Source organism: Chrysemys picta, chromosome 6 (assembly GCF_011386835.1).
Source record: "Chrysemys picta bellii isolate R12L10 chromosome 6, ASM1138683v2, whole genome shotgun sequence".
In the NCBI taxonomy this organism is placed as follows: Eukaryota; Metazoa; Chordata; order Testudines; family Emydidae; genus Chrysemys; species Chrysemys picta.
In genome coordinates, this window is record NC_088796.1 from 40,017,253 (window position 1) to 40,039,097 (window position 21,845).

General features: G+C 40.6%; 1 long non-coding RNA gene across 2 annotated transcripts in view; it reads left to right on the top strand.

The window, feature by feature from the left end:
* The window catches only part of LOC122172314 (uncharacterized), a 133,137-nt gene that overhangs the window by 85,583 nt on the left and 25,709 nt on the right, over window positions 1-21,845 (top strand). The gene's annotated exons all lie outside the window — the stretch shown is intronic.

The following is a 21,845-nucleotide window of genomic DNA, read 5'->3' on the forward strand; positions in this document are numbered from 1 at the left end:
CATTTAGTGATCTGAGATTTACCTCCATTGAAAAAGGTTGCTGGACCAGTTTGTGCTTAAATAAACTTTTGTTCCTTGTTGATTCTGGGATTTCCCTTGTAAAAACCTGTATCCGGAATTGGAGATTTGTATAGAATGTATCACTTCTTGTGTGAGTAGCTTGTATAAATTCTAAAAGAAGCATGTTTACTTAATATTCCACCCAATGTTCAGAGAATATAGCAAAACCCGGCTCCTTTTTTAGTATGATTTCAGTCCAATATTGTGGTTCTCAAACCAGGCATGTCTTCTTTTCCCTCCCAGTCACTCAAACGCCTCCTCCCACCCAAAAAAATAAATAAAACAACTAACCAAACAAAACAAATAAACATTCCTTTCTGGTCTGTAGTTAGGCAAAAAGATAAGGCCTTGATTTTCAAAATGTGCATACATTAAAAAGTACATACAATTATATGTCAAATTTGCATGTACAATTGTTGTGATTGCATATGCAAATGATGTATTAACACATATAAATCGTAGGACTGGAACGGATCTCGAGAGGTCATCTAGTCCAGTCCCCTGCATTCATGGCAGGACTAAGCATTAGCTAGACTATCCCTTACAGGTGTTTGTCTAACCTGCTAATGGTCATTAACTTAATGTTTCTGTGTGCCATTATCCAATTGGCACATGCAGCCTATAGGTTGCATTGGATCCGCACCTGCTTCTGGAGAATTAGCAGGAATTTACAGAAATGCTGTCTTTTGCCTTTGCCTACCTTGGTGGTTGGAACATTTCTGTTCAGCTGTGTATTTCACCACAGTAATTCATTCTTTTGTCACAGCTATATTAGATTATTGCAAGGCTCTTCACATTAGTTTTAGCCTAAGAGGTACTCAGAACCTACTTCTTTCTCTGTGTGATTCAACCTTTGCTATCAGCTGAGGTGTTTGAGCTAGCAGACCCACTGCTATCACAAGCTGAGTGGCCTGCAAATTTCTTGCTGCTTAAGAACGGGCAACTTTACACCCAAAAGACTATCATAGTTCATTTGTTACCCGATTAGGAGAATGCCTCAAAGCAGGTGGTGGTTTGGATGTGTACAGTTTCTTTAAATGTGCCACACGGCTAGGGAAGGTTCTGGGCAGAAGGTCTACAGTGAATCAGGGAGACAGAATATCTTCGTGGATAAACCTGTTTGTCTTAATCTAATGAAATTCTTTGTTTAATATTCCATTAGTGTCTCTTTCTGCCAGTCATTAGCATAGTCACAATACAGTGGAGTCTTTTAATAATGGAAGCAGCTTTTAAAATAATTTAACTAACACAAGAAATTATTAATAGAGCTGGTTGAGAATTTTCTGTTGGAATGATTTTTCCTATGGAAAATGTAGTTTCCACAAAATCAAAATTTTCTGAGGAGTAATAACAATTTTGTTGAAAATTTTCAAATTTCCATCACAAAAAAATCTAAATTCAATATTTCGTTTGAGGTCAATTTGACCTTTGAACTGACCTGCAACATTTTGTTTCAAGTCAGTTCAACATTAGACTGCATTTCCCTATTGTGGCACAGTGCCTAACAGTTGTCATTGAAGTGCCCATTCTCTCCATGGGCTGGACTCCCCAGCAGGCTACATCTCCCATGGTGAAATGCAGACTCCTCTCTGACCATGATGCATGGTGCATCATGGGAGTCACATAATTGTGGAAGTATTGTGAAAGAAGTAGTCTGGCCTGGGAGCCTGACACATAGAGGAGAATGGGACATCAAGCTCCCGAACTACAACTCCCCTGAGGCAGTGCACCACAATAGGGAAATGAAGTGTAATTTTGATTTGAGCCAAAATGAAGCATACTGAGTCAGTTCAACAAACTGAAACAAAATGTTTCTATTTTGGGAGCACAGAAATGTTTTGTTTCAATTGAAATTGTACTGTGAATTTTTCAGAATTTCACTCTGTGAAAAAAAAATCACCTTTTTGTCCCAATTTGGGACACAAACAAATGTTGAAATATTGGATTTTCCTAAAGGAGGGAAATTCCAATTTTTGAGTAGCTTTACTTAGTAAGCACAACACTGATGCTGCTGTAATCTAACCTGGCTGTATTCTCTCTCTCCCCATCTGAGTAGACCAGGATGGAATTTTCAATTAAAAGGTTAATTGAAAATAGCCTTTTAAAAATAATAATTAAAAAATACAGAAAAAGTATTGGTTTCCAAATGAAAAATATATCAAACATTTTTTCCAAAAAATTGGGGGGAGGGGAAGGGGATATTGGTTCATTTTGAGCCTTGTGAAATAAAAAATGGGTCTTTAAAGTTTGTTTTCTGTGAAGTTGATTTTCAGCTCTCCCACTGACTGTGTGTCCCAGAGTGTCCACTGTTAGAGAGTTTTATGTCTGCATACACAGTTACAAGATATAAAGAGCAGCATCTATGAGCATATAAGTTTAGGGTATTGTTGATAAGATTTTGTGGGCAGAATAAAGTTGTTGTCACACTGCAAGATAGTTTCTCAGCTGTGCAGCTGTTAACACCTGTAGAAAGCATAGCAACTTTAAACTTCCTACTAAAGTGCACTTCATAGCCTGTGATAGAAGGAATGAATCTATGCCATTACAAGCAGAATGACTAGGGTCCTTCTCACTGGGAAGTGGAAGAAACTATCACTACGACAATAAGTGAAGGAGGAAAAAAAATTAATATGGTGTTTACTTCAAGAAACATCATGCTTCAAAAGACTTCATGCAGTCTCCTCAGTGAAGGATGCAGGGAGGTACCTCTGGACCCTAGGTATACACCAACAATGTATTGTCTTTACACACCAACGATGTCTCCTTCTGCTGTTTTATTTCTTCCTGTACATTTCCTCTCTTGAAGATTTCAGAATCTCTTGATGAGCAATGTTCAGACAGGGAGATATGCATCTATTACTGCATGTCTGGAAGGAACCAGTCTGAGGCATATCACTCCCTGTTTACCTGCCTTCATGCCAAGGCTTTGAGAACATACTTTTTCAGTATAGAGACATAACTTCTTAAATATTATCCATACATATTTTTCAAAATGATTGATGACCAATGGGCTACTGGTTCTCACATGCCACCCTTTGGTGAATTATTATGCATATACCTAACCGAGGGGGTCCTTATAAAGCTGTATGCATCCCCTGTGCCATCTACCAATTGGCCTTAAGAGGTCCTTGGGTCACACCTAGATTTACCTGGAAAAAATTGTAAATGTTAGATAGCACAGACTTGTGCACTACTGCCTAAATCTCAGGATTTGTTCCAGGGTTTTGATTTCACCAGTGAAAAGATGGAATGGTCAAATAAATTAACAGTGAAGGAAAGGAACCAAATTCCATATACCTCCTGGTATTACATAAATGCTCAGTCAACTCCAGATGGAATTTAACCTCATTTAGAGCTTGAGTAAATCCTGAGAGAGACCAGCATCGAGATAAATGGAGAGGCCCAGAAAGATGATACAAAAAGGTGTCACTTAGGAGACATGTCTTCTTCACTGGCATTACCTACAGAGTTCCCTGAGCAGCCTCTGTAGCATGCTGGGTAAATGCCAGGAGAGATTCCTGGAACCAGTCCCATCACAGCTTCTTAAGCAGCAAAAAGACCATGCTGATAGCTATGCGGAGGTATCTGAATTTGTGGCTCAGTTTCCAATGGGTTGCAGACATTCTTACCTATAAGTATCAGTAGTTCCATATACTGACACCATCTCACCCTGAATTCTAGCAAATGACATCACCATTGTCATTTATATGCAGCTTATGGGCTCACTCCTGCTCCCACTGAATTAATGCCATGCCTTTCCACTGACTTCACTGGGAGCTGCAGAATCAGGCTGTATCTGAGAATTCACATCCAGGTCAGAACTCTGCCTGGATTTGAGAAATGCATACATGCATGAAAATTAGAACAACCAAGTTAGTCTCTTTTCCAAATGCAAAAAAAAAAGTTCATGTTTGGTTGGGATCACTTTGTGTGAACATGTTGTTAGTCTAATTTTCTTGCGTCTAAACCCATCATACTTACAACTATTTTATCATTTTTTCCCAATTGGCTTCAGGTTTTTCTTTCATGCATAACTTTATCTTGTGCACAAGGACTTGAATCAAAAGCTTAGTTAGCCCTGGTTTTCTGAGATGCACTTTATTTAACATCAATAAAATGGTCTTGTCTGTGCTAAATCTGCAATGTGCTGTACTGTATATTGCTAAGAACAATATTTTTTTAAAAGAAAGGTCATATATAAATATTGTGCTTCCTTTTTTTTTAATCTTAACACAGAAGCTAGTGTACATGAATTATCAATACCTTTAATCCTTTAGGAATTGTGGCTTTTTTAACCATAAATTGTCCCAAATTTTCATAAGCATTGTACTGATATCTACAGTATGTTAGTGTGTTGGGATGTCTGCTTGGTTCCTTCCCCTTTTGACTGACTTCAAGGGAGGAAAGAAAGAGTCATTCAGCCTTGTAAATGGGAGAGATCAGAAGCTCATGTTGGGTAGTATGTTTTTATGTTCACATCCCTTGTCTGACTTTTTTTGCATAGTTTACAGTTTGTCAAGATCTCTTCTCAATGGATCTGAAGATATAAAGCAATCCGTGGGTGTTCAAGATTCTGATGTAATTTGAAGTGTCAGTCATGGTCATATAATTACATGCATATCAAACTTATCAAAGATGTTTACAAGGGCAACCTGCATTTGACTCTTATTGTAAGACTTGCAGCTCTCTAGTTATACTTTGCGATTACATTTTATCCCTCCTTTGCCAGAAAGTTAATACAGTAGCTGCTGCCATAGCATCATAGCTGCTTAAACAACAATATGTTTCAACAAGTTAAATATTTGTATAGATTCACAGGGAAACATTTTAAGAACTTCCTTTTTAAAAAGCTGAAACTTGTTAAAAAGAGACAATAAACAGAGGTAAAAATATGACCTCCTACCTCTGCAGCCTCACATCTTGTTGTAAATTAAGGGCGATATCTGCAATCTTGATGGAGCTTAGACTTCTGCTTACTAGACTGGTAGATGGGGGTATGCATATTTATGGCACGATCCAGCCTTCCTTGCACATACAGAACTCTCATTGACTTCAGTGGGTATTTTGGCTAGGCACAGAATGTATGATTGGGATGAGACTTGGGACTCCGAGAATCTATACTCTTGGATTCCAGTTGGGAAAAGAGGTACTGATTGCTTTTGCAGTGGTATGTCTCACAGTACCTGTTGGATGCTTGCCTGGCCTCTTGGCCAGAGGGAGATCAATGGGAAATAGGCACTGATTCAGACATCAGGAAAGGGAGTAGCAATTAGGTGAGTATACGAAGTTTATTCTTATGTAGAAAGAAGACTATTGCAGGAGACAGAGACAAAATACTGCCAGAGAGGAAAATTTTTAAAAAATATGAAGTGATGTCTCTTTACATTTCAAAGTTTGGGCAGATCCTCCTAACACTGTGTGTTCATTTTAATTTGCTTGTTCAGTGTGTTGTGTGTTCAGCAACTTACCTGAAAAATTACTGGTACAAAAACTAGGGTGGAAAATCTGTCCCTTGTCTGGATCACACAAGCCTGCAAAATGCCATGGAAGGCAATCTTATTTTTTAAACTTCTGCAGCAAGTGCAAAAACTTGATAGATCGTTGGCTGAATCAAGGCTCAAAGAGTGTAAATGCCAGGACTAAGCAATATGCTAGGATTGAAGTGCCCATTAACAACATTGGTTTGCTACAAGCAGATGAATATGGAGCACAGAGCAGTAATATAACCAGCTAATTATCTACCAAAAAAAAAAGAGAGAGAGAGAGAAGAAAAGACAAGCCAAATTTCTCATGGTAATAGCCAATCACATTTTATTTTTCATTTAAAAAAACAAACAGTACTTGAAACACAACACAAGAAAATTCCCATTGATTAATTTGTTTTTCAATTTGTGGAGCTTTTGTGAAGCTGTCAAGTTGTATTTGGTAGCATTAGTCATGATGATGAAATCCAGTTCGTACATCTCAATATGACTGACAATACCAAGTACAATTAACCCACAACAGGTCATTAGTGGGGATAGAACATAGATTCATAGACTTTAAGGCCAGAAGGGCCCATCATGATCATCTAGTCCAGAGGTCCCCAAAGTGTGGGGTGTGCCCCCCAAGGGGGACATGGAGGAATGTTGGGAGGTGCAAGGGGCCCAGGCCAGCCCCCACGGCAGTAGGGAGGGAGCACCATCGAACCCCTCCCCCCCCAGCTCTGCTCCCCACCCCCAGCTCTGCTCCATTCCTGCCCCCAGCCACGTCCCCAGCTTCCGACCCCATGCCTGGCCCCATCCCCAGCACTGGCATGGCTCCGCTCTCGGCCTTATGCCAGCCCCCAGCTTTGGCTACTGGCTGCGGCTCCATTCCTAGCCTGGGGACGAGGCCAGGAGTGGAGCCACACCTAGCTGCAGGCCCGGCTGCGGCTCTGCTCCCGCCCCTGGCCGTGGCCCCAGACCCCTCCAGATGAGGCCCCAGCCTCGGCCCCCTTACCCCATCCATGTCCTCCTCCCCAGGAGCTGAGGGTAAGGGGAGACGTGTTCCTCAATAGTTTGGGGACCGCTGATCTAGTCTGACCTCCTGCACATTGCAGGCCACAGACCCTCACCCACCCACTCCTGTAATAGACCCATAACCTCTGGCTGAGTTACTGAAGTCCCCAAATCATGATTCAAAGACTTCAAGTTACAAGGGGCCAGGGGTTGCCTCCCCGAACAGGAGGTTCACACACTGACCATGCACAATAGTACTGCAGAAAAACATTGCAAGCAACACTGCAAGTCCCCAGCACTAGCCCACTACCCTGACCTGGGCAGACCAACCACAGGGATCAAAGGGTAACTTTGTCTCCATGGCCATTTATTTGTGAGATTGTTCATAGAAAGCAAATGTGCCATGGATTTTTGTACAAGTTTATATCTGTGTCATCAGCAGTGCTCATGTTGCCATCTTGATAGTTCTTTCACTTTCCTCTTCCTGGCTATACAAATATCACACAGTCAGTGAACAGAAGCAATATAACATGACATTTACCCATGCAGACTGCAAATGGGTGAATATTCACATAAATGCCAATAGCAAATAGCCTGCCAACAGTCTACAGGTTAAAGTTTGTTCACACAATTGATTCATCACAAAATTGCACAAGGGGGCAAATTGTTAAACCACAAACTGTGATAACTTCCAAACAGGAAAAGAGGATAAATTCATTCGATTAATTGTTGTGAATTGTTGAGCCAGCTGTATTTACACTACCAAGAACTGCATTTGGTTGATGGGAATGAGGTGAGATCAGGTTGTTCAATATTACAAAAAGGAAGAAATAAATTGGTTATGTGTAGGGACATATCCTACTCCTATAAACAGGACACAATTATTAGGAATGATTAAATCTATAGTTTAATACTGATCCTCTGTTTTTGCTTGGACAGGTCTTAATTCATTTTAAGCATATATCTAATATGTATAGTGAACGTATTTAACATAACTCATAATCACAGTACTCATAAACACAGAATTAGAGCTGGTCAAATACAGTGGAGGGAAAAGAAAACAAAACAGTGTTTGCAGACATCCATATGAATTCCAAATGGCTGTTCATTGCAGCCAGGTGCTCTTTTTAATTAGCTATTTGTGCACATCTGTATCAATGAGGACCGTTGCATGAATGTTTAGGAAATGATGGTTCTGCATACAAAGGTCAATATTGCATGTGAGCAAGGAGAGAATTCAGAACTAAGTAAGTGTTTTTTCACCGTTACTTGGCATTTATTTGTTATGGACAATTTATTTTGCTATTTAAAAAGTGCCTCATCTAATCTGTGAGTAGAAGCAATATAATGTAACTCGGGTGATCAGTCACACCCCACAAATAGGGAATAGCCAAGAGGCAAAGCTGATATTTGTGAACACCCAATAGGATAAAACTTTTTCCCGTGTTCAGCAAACATTTGTTTGTTTCTTATTTACAATAGGGTTCCTTTGCACTAAATTTGTAAAAATCCAAGTAGCTTGAATAGCTTGTGAATAGAAAAAAGAGCTAAAATTTTCAGCTCCTTTATTTATTCACAATTAATCATTCAGCCAGTTCTAACCAGTAAAACAACGTTTGCAACACAGCGAAAATTATCCTCTGAGTCTACAGTGAAAGTACAGAAGCACGTAACTGCTCTAATAACTCGTCTGGGTCCCCAGCTACCATCACTGTCGCTGTCTATGTACAGATGGAACACCCTGTTCTGAACATCATCCTGCAAAGTCTGCAAGAAATAAAACACAGCTTAGTGAGTCCTGTGCCCTGGCCAACTTAATGACTGGAAGCCAGTCCCTTTAACTCTCCCCTCCTTGGAATTTTGTCTGCAGAACTGTTTGCAAAACTGCAGCCTCACAAACAAAGCCTGGATGTGACTAAAAGTTCCTGTAGCCAGCTGCTACCTGGCTTTCACAAATTCCCTTTTTATAAGTCACAAATAGTTTTAGTTATATGGCATTACAAATCCCCAATGTAGAAATATGACAAATTATTAACCAGCTTTGAGGTTTAATTTAAGGGAACTAAAATTTTAAAATGTTAAATTTATAAAACATGCTGCCAAGAATGCATCAATATTAATCCAGGCACAATAATGATAATAGTGATAATTCTAACAATGTCTCGCTAGTTACTAGACAACACATAATTAAAATATAGGTGGGTGAGTATTGTGCTCTGGCCAATATAATCAATGGAAGGTGTTCCTCTTAGTTGGCCCTTCTTTAGGATTTTATTAGGACTGGTGCTCTAACTCATACCATTTGGATTTATAGCAACAAATACTAATAACCTAGTGTTCCAGCACTGGCCAGTATAGCATGTTCATTATGCCCACCAGCTCTGACAACTTTTATGAGATAGCCACCCAGTCTAACCATCACTATATTGAACGTATTTGATTTTGTGTTTTTACTATCTGTCTGCTCATTAGTGTCATCAGCTTTCATCCATAGTAATAACTACAGCTGGTGCACAGTGCATGAGTAGGTTATGTATATAGACACTTGTCTGCTAGCAGCTAAATTCAGACCACCAAATCATTTCACATAGATCACCAAACTTTTGATCACTAATTAAATGGACCAGATCTGAACCAACCACTTAGAGTTAAATGGTTTTCTAGTCCATTATACCCATTGTTCATTATATTATCCCCTTCAAAACATAGTCCTTCTAGAAATGTCCCAGCAGTAGTTGTAAAATTTGCATCTTAACACTGAGATCACAGGATGATGTGACAATTAAAGACAGGTGAACCTCAGTAGCTGCAGAGTCCTGGTTCACTTCAGAGGAACATCCAAAAGTTTGGCTATTATCCAAAGCTTAATTAAGCTATATGAATCTCTGCCGTCTGAAAAATTGGGTTGGAAATTCTGTATTAATAATATCCTAGTAACTGCTAAATACATAGTAAGAACCATTCTAATAGTATTTTAGTTTTTCTGGTGCTAACATTAGCCAGTAAACAGTAGCGGGGGAAATTTTCTTCTCAAGGGAAGGGATTACTAATTTTTTTCCAATGTTTCACTGAGCCCTATTCCCAGACTGGTGACCAGATATATCTGTATGTAAATTCTTATTCCAATGAGGAGCGGATATTTGCTGGCTGTCTCATCTCTAGTTATATCACAATACAGTTCTAATGCATGTGGTGGGAGCTATTGTAATATCTTCTTTTTTTTTTAATCCTCCTTTTAACATATCACAGTATCGGGTGGATGAAGGATACTGTCAAAAGCCCAAAATTAAAATACTGAAGCTAACCTGGCTCCTACCTGAATAGAGAAATGCTGAGTGCAAGCCTAATAACTTTATCTAATTGCTAGTACTGCACACAGTGCACAGACCCTATTCCCTTCCTTCCTCCAGAAACTGCAACTTTGTCCAATGGATAACAGCAAGATGCTAAATCAAGACTCATGTCTGGGGGATTTTGTAAGTGCTGATATTGCCCTGCAATTGCCCTTGCTGCAAGTAATCTATGTACGGAAGGGACATGGCTCCTTTTTAATTTGCCCCTTTCATTTAAAAAAAAAATGCTATGTGGGCTGCTATTGCCATTGTTGGCAATAAATGGACTAAAAAGAGTGTGTTGCTATGGCTCATGCTTTGGGTTCCAAGGGCAGTGGAAAGGGAAGGAGAGTCTCAGACTAGTATTGTGACAGGGTTTATTAGTTAGTTCTGCGGATTGCTGTAGATAGCTGAGCATGAGGAGCAAAGCCATTTACACCAATCCTTTAGCTTTCCACTTGAGCTTTAAATTAGCTGTTGCTTTCCATTGGAATTGCCTTGTGACCTAATTCCTCACCCCTTCTGGCTGTCTTCTCTACTAGTTTCTAATCGCAACCCCTCAGCGCAGCCAAGTTCACTTGACAGGAATGAGCCTAGCATCACTCTGAAACACCATGGCAATTAGAATTGGTTGGAAAATCAAAACAGTTTTTCTACAACTTTTTTTTTTGGGGGGGGGAGGTGTTCCAACAAAAAATTCCAATTAAGCGGAAAATTTTTGTTCCACTTCAAATTGAAATTTTGGTTTTTGTTTCAGGATTCAAAAAAACAGAATAAAATTTCGTTTTCAAGTTTCACTTTTGGGGGCAGTGTTCCCTTTTCTTTTCCTCTTTTTACCCCTCCCCCTTTTTTCCACTGGACAAAGGGAGAAAGACTTAGAGGAGAAAGAGAGTGCGGGAGGAGAACAGGTTTTACTTTTTTGTTCCCCCATCTCTCTCACACAGTGGCTTGCCTCTATTATAGGAGAATTTAGTCTTTCCCAGTCAAAGGTTTAAACCATCATCACCCAGTCAGTGTTCTAATCAGAATGGCCTTCAGTACGGCATTTGTCACAATGCCTGAAAAATCAGCTTTACAGGAAACTGACAGCCCAATCATCCTGCTGTCATTGAACTCAATAAGCATTTTGCCATTGATGTCCACAGGAGCAGGATTACATATCTGGCTAATGTTGATCAGCTGTATTGTCCATGTGTGGTATGTGGGATAGAACCCAGGGGCTTTAGCATCAAAACACAGACCACTTGAATTAAAATTATCTCTCAGCTGCAGTAGGACTAGGGTTTGATTACATTCTCTTGGAATGTCAGTCATTAGAGGCAGATATGTTCAAACACACTCAAACAGATCTGATACGCATCCGGCAAAGGACCTACCCAATCCAGATTACAGTAACACATATTCAGTATGGAGCCAGCATATAATTTTGCTGTCATCTTTTTTCACTATTACTACTGTTTCTATTCATAAGAAGATATGGATTCCATGCCAAAACTGACAATCCTCCAGAATAATAATTACAATAGCTTGCTTTCAAGACATATTTTCAACAAGTAACTAGGGCTACTATTACAACAACACAGCAGTGGATGTCATGTGGAAATTGACAACCGTGTAAACTGTGAGCTAAGATTGAAATGTTAAAATCTCTCAAATCTACAAAAGAAAAAACACACCCACATGCATACCTTTATACCAATTGAAAAAAGGCTTCCCTCACAGCTGCTATATGTGCGATAGTTTGCAATCTGCCATAACCTGCTCTTGTAATAAACAATGTTATTTCCTGGACAAACGACAGAAAAATATCACTACAACCAGGTGGTTTCTAGTATGTTCCTGAAGATGAATACTACTGTGTTACTACCATTACCTTTTACATACAAATATATATATATATCTATCTCTGCCAAGGAAGGAAAAGGAGAATTCCAACTGCTTAGTGAACAGTAAGCTTTTCATATACTGAGCTCTGATCATAAAATTCTTTCTTGTTAATGCAGTGCAAGAAGAGTTCTTTATGTTCTGAGTGAAATTACTTCATTCCTTTTTGTTTCTTTATTTACTGGAGTCTGAAGTAAATCCTCTGGATGAAATATGGTATTTTCTCTTTCTGGACTATATTTCATTAACTCTTATTTATTATTAATAAAATATAGCTACTGAAAATGAAAATATCCTCTCCAGTTTGGAAAATGAAAGTTGTTGTAATGTGTCATGATTAAGGCTTTCCGTATCTAAACAAAGTAATAAGATGCATAAGTGCTGTATTATGGTACCACAAAAGTTCTTTCTCTCTGATTGCTGCTGTTCAGATCTATTGTCTAATCACCTGTCTGTGCCACCCATCAGTTCTTTACATGGACAGCTCATATTACCAGTACTCTCAGCAATGACTGATGTTTCATAGTCCTACGTAAAGTAGCTGCTTGTGAGATGAAAATGATGATTATGGCCAGTTCCTTTAAAAAAAAAAAAAAGAAAGAAAGAAAGAAATGAGGCTACAACTTCAAATTGAATTTCATGTCACAGACTTGCTCCAAATCTCTTGTGTCCATGCAAAAGTGTAAAAAGCAATAAGTATTTAAGTGAACCTTTATTAAACTTGGAGCTGTTCCACGCCAATGTGTATTATTATGCTCACTGTTACTGATACAGTGCACTGTACATGAGCTATTAAGAATCACACCTTTTTAGACTCGCATTTTCTTCACTTTTTAGCATTTGTAGGTTAGATTGGTTGTTGCCTTGTAAATAATCGGCAGGTGCTTCTTGTAATGCCAATAGTCCCCGGTTGACAGAATCGAATCGGGGATCTCTGGAGCTTAGTGCATAAGCTTCTACCGCATGAGCTAAAAGCCAACTGGCTCTGAGATAATGCTGTAGAGCGCACGCACTCTCTCGCTCTCTCTCTCTCTCTAGTCTGTCTAGTTCTGTCCCACTAGATGGGACAGAACACCACACCCAGGAGGTGTGTGGATTACACTACCTCTCACACATTTTCTTTACATACATGACTAGACATGTAATCTCTGTAAGTGAGAATGACGCCCTTTTCTCAATTTTTCTAAGGGCTCCATCCTGCCATTGAGGCAAAGAACTGAGTAAGAGGAAGTGCAGAAACTCATGGTCCTATGGAAACTCCAGGAGATATTGTGCCTCAGAAGGCAGGCCTCTTTTAGAATTGCCTGGTACATGGAGGGATTCTGCCTTCTGCACTGTAGCTGGATGCCTGGGTCATGGCCACCACAAATTAATTGCACACTTTGTGAGTGTCTGATATTAATGGGAGCACTCGCAGGGGCTGTACTTGGCCGAAGTCCTTGTGAAAGAGGGTAAGAAAAAGGAACGTTCCTTGCCCCCTCCCTATGCTCCCACATTAAGGCCAACCAAAACTATCCCTAATTTGTATAAATATGTTTGTGTAGATAATATTACACTTATTTGCTGAAACATGTAAATACTCTGTATTTGTAAATGGCTCCTACCCACACAGGAACTCGGCATGAGAACGCCACATTGGGGGACCTGCAGGATCAGGCCTCAGCTTAAAATGATTTAAAGACTGAATGCCATAGACATTTAAAGCACAGAACTAATTCTCTGCCTATTTGCAACACATCTCATTTCTTCTAAGGGGTCTGATCCTGAAAGTGCTGCCACTCCAAATTCCTCTTGGCTTCAGTGGGAGTTGGGTACAGTTTACTTGCAGGATTAGGACTTTGTCAAAATCTCCCAGATCCTAATTTGTAATTGGTTTTTGTTTTTTAATGGTCTTAGAATTGAAATACAGAAAAAATAACGAAGGTTGGGATTTTCAAAAGGTCCTAAGGGAGTTACACAGTGGGATTAGAACCTCTGCTTCCCTTGGGCTTCTTTGGAGATCCCAGTTTAGCCATACAAATATAGGGTTCAGTCCTGCAACCTTCACTTGTGTAATCCCATGGAAGGATAAACATTCTTTGAGCTATAAATGCAGAAAAACAAGCTCTGATGGGCCCCATACTGGCAGGGTGGGAGCTAACGAGGGCCTGTGGACACAATTGCCCCCCTCTGCTATATCAGCAGTAGATCTCAAGAGTGCAGAAGTGTCTTAGGAAGAAGAGACCCAGATCAGTTAGGGACTGACCATGCAAGAAAGCAGAGCTCCTCTTCTTCCTCAACAAGGGAAGCCTGCTTCCAGCCAAGAGTCTGAGGCAGCTTGCTACCTGCATGAGCCTCCTGGGGGATGGACAACTGGGCCAAGGAAAACTGAAAAAAAGTCCTGGCCACATGGAGACAAGCTCTGAGTCGAAGAGCAAGGTTCTGCTGATGAATCTTTGGATGACCCTTATTTTGAGTTCACTGTTTTCCTTTTATTTTGGACTCTAATATCCTGGAAAGGATGGGGCTCAAGTGTGCTATAGCCAGAGGGCTAAGGCACCATGGCACTGGACCTGTAAGGATTGGCACCCAACTCTGGGGGACCCATAGCTGGGTGAGTCATGCCCTGATAGGACACAAGAGGATACCACCTAGGCAACTTGCAAATTTGTAGGCATGGATCTAGCCCCTGTATAAGGGAGCAGGTCAGGACTTAAACCTCCCTAGTAGCATGAACATGGAACAACTATTGAAATGGATGGCAGACCAGAACTCCTGACACCAGCAACTCTTGTAGATACGGCCTCCCAGCAGCAACCACTGATCTGAGATTTAACTACTCAGCAGCAACAGCAAAAACAACAGCTGGTACAGCAGTTCATGACCATATTGCAGCTTCCTGCAACAACTATGCCATCTGGCATGGATCCAACAGGTCCCCAGTTCCCGTCAGGCTGACAAAGATGGGACTTGAAGATGGTCCAGAGGCCTTTCTTGAAACATTTGATCAGGTAGTGGCAGCGGTAAAGTGGGCACTGTACTAATAGGCAGTCTGACTGGCCTCAAACTTCACGGATGGTGCAAGTACTTATAATGAGTTAGACCCAATAACAGCAAGGAATTATGCATTGTGAAGGCAGACATTTTGGATTTGTTAGACATCTCAGAGGACACGTTCTGCCAGTGATTTGGGGATGAACGATTTCCTCCAGGCACGTGTTCCCACCTGATGGCACAGAAACACTGAGACTGATGTTTGGTGATGGCTCAGACCCAAGGCAAGGACAGGGATTCAAGTAGCGGAAACAATTCTGCTTGAACAATTTACTTGGATATTCCCTGCCCGGGGGAGGGATTGGGTATTATACCACCAACCTGAGACAATGGCTGAAGCCATCTAGCTAATGGAGAACTATATGGCAGCTAGGACATCTGCAGCAATATTCAGAAAGAGATCTCCTGGGACCAGAGCTAGGGAAGTCAACATCCTGAAAAATCCCACCCAGGTCCTCCCTTGCCAGGATTTAGACCTGGGAAGTTACAGGGCTAAGGCACCACAGCACAAGACTTGTGAGGGGCAGCCCCCAACCACTGGGAACCTGCAGGCCACAAGGAGGAACCGTGTAGGCAATGAAGTTACACCAAGTTTTCAATGAATTGACCAGATCAAATGACAAGCTCTTTCCCTAAGCAAATGTGCATGATCATATAGATACTAACTTTATGATACAGATAATACGTTGGTAGTTTCTGATAACTTTTCAGCCACTTCTTCAAAAAAGTCCAACACATGTAAGGTAGAATACATCACTCAGGAGTGCTATTTGCTCATACAAGCATCTATAATCCAACAAAACAATGGTAATGTAATTGGACTGTTAATTGCCTATAGTGTTCATGTTAATTTAAACTTTGGTTGAAATTGTTTAGCTTTTTATTGACCAGATCCAGCAATCCTTACAGGAGACGTTCCATTGTCTGCAATTTTGAATGAAAACTACATCCTGCAATAGGTAACTTGATGGATTTTAATGTACAGTAGTATGTCACTATACAATACCATTAACAAAACCATTCAAAATTATTAGAGGTTAAGAAATTATTTCTTAGGGTTAGCATTCACCAAATTAAAGTGCTAACCTTTCCTTTCTTAGCTAAGTGCTTAAGCTAGTAGCCTTCTGTCAACTCCCCAATCATCTCTCACACAACATCTTTAGCCAATTTGAATATGGTTTTCATGGTGGCAATAATGTGAACCCAATTTACCTGTAATGTTGACATGTATTGGTGAATGATATTGTTATATTGAGAAAACAGTAAGGAGATGGAATTGCCTGTGAGAGAAACGTGGTCTGAGTACAGGCTCAAGAGCCAGGAACTCCTGAGTTCTAAGCCCACTTTTGTATTGGGCATGTATTGTCACTTCTCTGCCTCAGTTTCCCCATCTATAAAATGGGGATGAGTATTTACCACCAATATTCACAAGGAGCATGAATTAATTAATGGTTTCTAAAATGCATCACATACCAGTACTAAGAAAAATAATACATAAATAATAACCTGCACCCACAGAAAAATCCCAAGGCACTAATAATTTTACTTTTATTCATAAAAGCCAAGCAAATTTCTGGGCAGCGGTTTTATCCCAGTTTGGGTATATCACTTCATACATAAAGTCAAGTATCAGAGGGGTAGCTGTGTTAGTCTGAATCTGTAAAAAGCAACAGAGGGTCCTGTGGCACCTTTGAGACTAACAGAAGTACTGGGAGCATAAGCTTTCGTGGGTAAGAACCTCACTTCTTCAGATGCAAGACATCTGAAGAAGTGAGGTTCTTACCCACGAAAGCTTATGCTCCCAGTACTTCTGTTAGTCTCAAAGGTGCCACAGGACCCTCTGTTGCTTTTCATACATAAAGGTATTTTACCACCCACTGCAGATGAAAATATCAATTAGTCTGAGAGCGAGACATGCTAACCAATTTGGTCTTCAAGGTGTATCTGCAGTAGGCATATGCCTATAATGGTCAAGACTTTGAACCTGGGAGTCTCCTACCTTACACCCAAAAGTGCATTGTTAACTAACCAAAAGGACAGAGGCTACAAGCCATGTGATTATGGTTCTGAGTCCTTAATGCATTCATATCCGAAGGTGCAGTTTGTGCATCTTGTTAGTTTGTTTGTACAGCATCTAGCACCATGGGGTCCTGGTCTATGACTGTGCTGTCCATGACTGGCAGTAATACTGCCACTGGTGATGATAATCTGTGTAGATATTTTTTACTTACTGGCAGATAATTTCACTGCAGAGCAGAGCATCTCTCTCTCGCTCTCTTAATGGGGAAAAGGAAACCCTTATGACATGTACTGCCTCTCAGAGCACAAAAAACAGTGAGTTAAGCACAAACCAAAACCACAATACTGACCCTTTAGGAATCTGTTTAGTCACATTAGCCATCCTGGAAGCATTAATCCCAACCCTAGTCACCATCAGAAACTGTGACCCTGACCCTTCTCAGCTGATGAGAATCGAGAACATCCGGGGGCCCTGCTAACCGAGATTGTTCAACATCTATGAGAAGCCAGTGGGAGAAATTGTGAGACAATATGGACTGAAGTGCCACCAATACATGGGCAATACCCAGCTGTACATTTCATTTACATCAAACATAGATTGCACCATCTCCCAGCTTGCTTGATGCCTGGCTGAGATTCATTTGCGGATGAAAGGCAGCTGGCTGAGTCTGCGCCTGGGCAAGACCTCTGAATATGGCACAAGTACTGTATCTGACACATTGGGTGTTCTGGAGTTCAATCAAAGCCCAGCTCTGTTCTCCTGGCAACATTATTTCACAGTATAATTTGAAGTGAAAGTCTAGTGACATTTTGAACATTAAAACAAAATGTTTAGGTTCTAAATCTAACAAATTCTAACAGTTTCACAACTATGCTTGAGCCCAAAAGACTTGTGGTTGGGCTGAAAGATCGTCCAACCTTTTCAATGCTGTGGTTTGGATGTTAGTTTGGAGGCACCCTTGTGGGACACATACAGAAATATAATTCCACATTCTAGAATCAGATTTATTTATTTTTTTAGTTAGGATTTAGCCATTGAGGCATTGATGGGGCTAAGAAGTAATAACATTAAATTCAAATAAGAGAATAGCTCACCTCTTAGTGAGAACCTGGGGAAAGGTGGGGAGGCGGAGTTGCACTAGTATCCCAATGTGGACATCAATATTTCTAATAGCAAGTTGGGGACAGCAGCAAAGGGTCTCACATGCTGGCACACAACGCATCATGGTTGATCATTACTCTCAATGAACAAGCAATCTTCTTCCCACTTAGTTTGAAATACTCTTTTCTCTGCATTACCTTTTTTTTCTTAGTTGCAGCCATTGCAGTTACTTGCACCCTGTTGCACCAGATTGGAACATGCCATGTTTAATTCCTCGCAGCACACACCACAATAAACACAATACACAGATATTCTCACAGCAGAGACTTGAAAGCAACTATCCTGATTCAGGGAGGAGAGTCTGGCAATGGCCTTACAGCTGCCACGGAGCATGGGGTCACAATGGGCCTGCAGGGCTGCACACAGCTGAAAATCATTCAGGGGCTGGACAAAATCATCCTGCAGGATCCAGCCCTCAGGCCTTAGTTGGACCACTGGCATCTCAAATAGCTAAATATTCAAATTATTATCTTTCGACACCATGTAGCGTTAGATCACAACCAACTACTTTCTTTCAAACCAGAGAATGACATTTGACTTTAGAGTCACCTAAACAGAATATCACAAAGCCAGATTTCCAGTTGCCTCTGCAACCTTAATTTTTCTGCATCGTGCATATGCATTATGATACAGTCTCTTCACATAATTGCATACTATTTTTCCACAGGAATCTTTCCTCATTCAGTGCTCAGGAAGGACAGAAGGCAGAGTTGCATAAGGAGATAGGATTGAGATTGTACAAGCAACCATGAATCTGGAATTTCCTAACTTTCAAGTGTTTGACTTTGCAACCTAACTGTGTGTGTGTGTGTGTGTGAGAGAGAGAGAGAGAGAATATTTCTGACGTTGGCAGTGATTGGTAGCTATTTAGCACCAAAATTCAGGGTTTAAATGCAATACCACTGAGATTGACTCTAATTCTTTCTTAAAAGACCAAACTCCCTCTGCCAAGTGTAGGTATGTGACTGTAAAAACACCTGCACGTAATTTGCCCTGCTATATCCCATTTACACATAGTTAACTGATGAACTTAAGGAATGTCAGTATTGCACAGCTAGTTTGGGGTGAAATTTTCCCTCTGATTTCACATGCTGTCTTCAATAAGTCTCTAATACCCAGTTTCTTTCTCTGAGTTTACATGCTGCTGTTACGCTTCCATCCAGGCTACACCCTTACAGAGGCAGCTCTGTGATAATTATCCCTGCATGATAGCTCAACATGTAAAGGGAGGTAGACAAGTTATATATAGTGCCAGCAAGTCTATTTAAGTAGCCAAAAACAACCCATCAGGCGGGTTCAAAATCTATGAAACAATATTTCACTCTCAAGTCACTGAACGTGTAACTGGCTCCTTTTAGCAATCCTCACACTGGTATTCAGTGGGACAGCTTGACTACTGAGCGGGTGGGTGGAAGGGGGATTAACTAGTAGATGATTTAGGGTATCTGTCCCAAACTTTGTCATATTTTAATGTTTGGAAATTTTCACCAGCAGCCTCCTGCTGCTCACACTGGAGTCTGTGTGCAGCCACCACCATGAAAAATGTTTTGCAAGGAAGCTGGAAACCACAAGGCCTCCATCTGCCTGGGCATTTTGTGTTTGTTCTGGTGAATAGAGAACTTAATAGAGGGGTTTAAAGACACTCCACACAACCACCTTGTAAGGTAGGTGAGCTCTGCCCATTTTACACAGAGGGGTTCTAAATCATTTACCAGCTAGCCAGAGATGAAGTCATTGTGAGAGCCACGATAGAACACGGGAGTCCCTTGTTCCCAGCAAGCCACAATACATCTCATGATAGTCCCTCCTTGTGGTCAGAGGTGACTCTGACTGCTCAGAAAGGAAATTAGTTCAGCTGCAGGTGGCTGGCTAGGATGGAGGTTGCCCCAGCACAAATACCGTCTGTAGCAAGCTGGGCTATCTTGTACCCCATAACTATGGACTGGTCTGGGATCCTCTCCAAAACAGGGAACTACAGCCCAGGGGTTTCCTGACCCCAAAGGCCAGCTCTGGGTATTGTAGGGGAAAAAACAGTGACAAACTTTCAAGTCTAGCAATTATGCTCTAGAATATTTTTCCAGAAAAAGGGTTAGGAACTTATTGGGTATTTTAGAGAAAGCTAGGGTATTTCTAGGTCTACCATACTGGTGGTAGGAAGCATGGCCAGGAGCCTTACAGCCCTGAACGATTGGCTCTGGAAAGTGGCAAGCATCCAGCTCTCTTTCTGCATCTGTGACTGACTTTGATTAGTGTTTAAAACTACATGTTCAGCAGCATCCTTATCTTCTCTTCCCTTCTCCCAGATCTGTGCATGACTCAGGAGCTCCTTGCAAAGTATAGCCCAGAGAGAAAAGATGTTAATTTAATGGAACATTACCCCTTCACCATTCTTGATGTAGAAAGCCCAGTCCTTCAGTTATTAGCAGTAAGAAATCACAGAGAGTGTACATTTGGGAATGGGCACCTAGAACAATCCATTGCAGTCACATTTGGTAGCCCTCTTCTGTTCTTGCATTTAGGATACCACCATTTTGTTACCAACTCTCCTATAATTAGACAACATTAGTTGTGATGTAGGAATAATGGGGTTCTTTGGAATTGCATGGTCTTTTGCCACTTCCACCATATACAAATCTAAAAGCCCATCCCAAAGTGACAGTTCAGAGTGCAGAACCTTTACACATAGCACTTTCACTTAGAAAGCATGAAGCCAGCAGGACAATGACAGGATTTTTGCCCATTCCAGCGCTTTTGGATTTTCTCACGGATATATTTGAAACTTTAAAAAGTGCACTTGAATTGTTAAAAATGTTTCTCTGAGAAAGCATAAGGGGCTGCAAAATCTCTCTCTCCCGGTCATCATCTTCCCTATGAAAAGTGATTCCCTGGTGAGCTCAGTTCTAAAAGTGAGTTTCAGGATGTTTCTTGGAGCAATGTTTGGAGAAGCATTTTGAAACTCAGTTTTAAAGCTTGAAACATGACTATTAGGACTCCTTTCTCATGCCGGATCTACACTAGAAACTTTTCCTAGTATAGTAATATTGGTTAGGATTGAGATTTTTTTTTTTCAAAATAACTTTTTTATACTGACAAAAGCCATAGTACAATGGATGCAGTTATACAAGCATAAAAGTGCTTTTGCTGCTGTCGCTCATTTTGTTTGGAGAACTGGTAGAAGCTATACTGGCAAAAGAACTCATTTGCTGGTATAACCTGCATCTACACAGGGAGGGTTTTGCCAGCATAGCTATACCAGCAAACCTTTTCTACTGTAGATGAGGCCTCGGGCCCTGGTTCAACACGTTTGAAATCAGTGGAAAGGTTCTCATTGACTTCAGTGGGAACTGGATCGATCCCACACAGTAAGAAAAATTCCTTCTGCCAATGTTGACATTTTAAAATCTTTCCTTTAGTTTTGCAGAACCCCAAAGAAACATTTTAAAATGAAAAAGAAATTACAGCCTCAATAGCTGCCATAGGGAATCACTTGGAATTGACTACGTTTGTTGAGGATCACTTCCCTCCAGCCCCATTTCAGACTTAAAAGCTTTTGCTTTCCATTTAGAATTTCTCTGTATTCATTGTCTGGGCTTAAACAACCATCTTAAAAAGAAAATAAAGCTTTCTAAACTGTGAGGAAGTTGCTTGTTAGTGGAGCAAATCGAATACTGCAACCAAGCACAAATATTGATTTGATATAGATTTGATTCTTCTTTTGAAAAGAGTAAGTCCTTTTTTAATCTTATTGGGAAATCAAAGTAAGATAGTGTGAAAACTACAGCACACAAACAAAATGTCCCATCCTTGAAAGCAGGCTATTTATTCTGTATCAGAGATGATAAACTCAGGGCAAGAGAATGGGAATTTTGCCATTGA